Source organism: Myotis davidii, unplaced genomic scaffold (genome assembly GCF_000327345.1).
Source record: "Myotis davidii unplaced genomic scaffold, ASM32734v1 scaffold249, whole genome shotgun sequence".
Lineage (NCBI taxonomy): Eukaryota > Metazoa > Chordata > Mammalia > Chiroptera > Vespertilionidae > Myotis > Myotis davidii.
This window is the reverse complement of record NW_006300367.1, coordinates 4,856,866-4,858,334: the sequence shown is the minus strand read 5'-3', so window position 1 is coordinate 4,858,334 and position 1,469 is coordinate 4,856,866. Positions and strand designations below refer to the sequence as shown.

The 1,469-nt window shown below is 32.2% G+C and overlaps 1 protein-coding gene across 1 annotated transcript in view; it reads left to right on the top strand.

Annotated features, from left to right (window-relative positions):
• Positions 1-1,469, top strand: part of TSN (translin) — a 9,997-nt gene that overhangs the window by 1,652 nt on the left and 6,876 nt on the right. The window lies entirely within an intron of this gene.

Sequence of the window (1,469 nt, the reverse complement as noted above, 5' to 3'; positions counted from 1 at the left end):
CAGTATTACAGGTTTGTAAGAAAAGTAGCATTATTTTATAATATTAAGTTAAAAAAAGGCAGAAAATGATATGTACTGAATGATTGCTTAGCACTAGGTAAAAATCCCTCTATGTAGAAGAAGCAACAGAAAGAAACATAAACTATTAATGGCAGTATTTGAACGGTGACAAAATTGGTGATATTATTTTCTTCCCTTTTATTTTCAAAATTTTCTTAAAGATCATGTATAATTTTTGCAATGAAAAAGCAGTTAAAAACAAAATATTTGTTGTATGAGGTCAAAATAAAGAATATCTTTTTAGTATATTCAAGTTGCTTGTGAAATTGGATGAACCATATCTGCTGTTAAGGTTATGGAGTTGAGCTTTACCTTAAAGCTTGACTTTCACTGCCAACTAACATATTTATCCAATATTTTATGCTGTATGTTGGATTTACACCACTGGTTATTTTAAAGTATATATTGTTTTATGGAAGAAAAGTTGTTGCCAATAATAATTGTGAAACATGTAGATTGTAAAATGCATCCTGATTTCACAGATATTAAATGGATGTTGATAAAATATGGTAAATAAGAACCTAAACTATCTACTTATGTTTATTTTCTTACTGAAGAAGATACTCATTTCAGACGTATTTATGGGCAACAAATAGCACATGCATGTGGGGAGTGGGTAGCACAACCTCACAAGGTTTTTTAAGGCAGGGATTGGCACACTACCCGTGGCTTGCTGCCTCTGGAAGCTAAGAATTGCTTCTTTATTTTAAAGTTTTTAGGAAAAGAAAAACAGCCAAATAAGAATATGTAACAGACTGAAAGTGACCTGCAAAGCCTAAAATATTTATTATCTGGCCCTTCACAGAGAAAGTTTGCCAAACCTTGCAAAGGTAGTAACTGAAGCTTAGAAAAGTAGGAGGATAGAATTGTCAGGGTCCCTAGAGACCAGGTAATTTGGAGTCAGACACAGGCTGCCCTGTGGCTGATTTGGCCCTCAGAAGGTTTTGTTTGGCCTGCATTGTGTTGAAATTTTTTTCTGAGTTGTTGCCACAGGAGGCATAGCATCAATATCCAGAAGTTGTCAAATTTCCTATTTCTTTTCCAGGTTTCTGGCTCAGTTTAACTGTAGTATCCCTGACTTTTTAAGTCTATTTATGTAGTGGTGGCAAATGGTAGTTATTACTTACATGTGTGAATCAGAATTTTCTTGATACACTACACTCAAAATGTAGGAATGAGTTAGGTGTTGAAGCTGATGTACAATTGTGTTTCTCCTCAGTCTGCAGTTTCCAATATTTTTCTCAGAGCACTATCATTGTTCTTATTTATTAAGAACATAATCTTCAGCTGTAAATTTTTGTATTCATAAAATTGAATCATGCTTATTTATTAAACTTTTAGTTTATAATTATAAATTTGAACTTGCAAAATATACACTAAATTTATCTAATATATTTAAATCATATTTC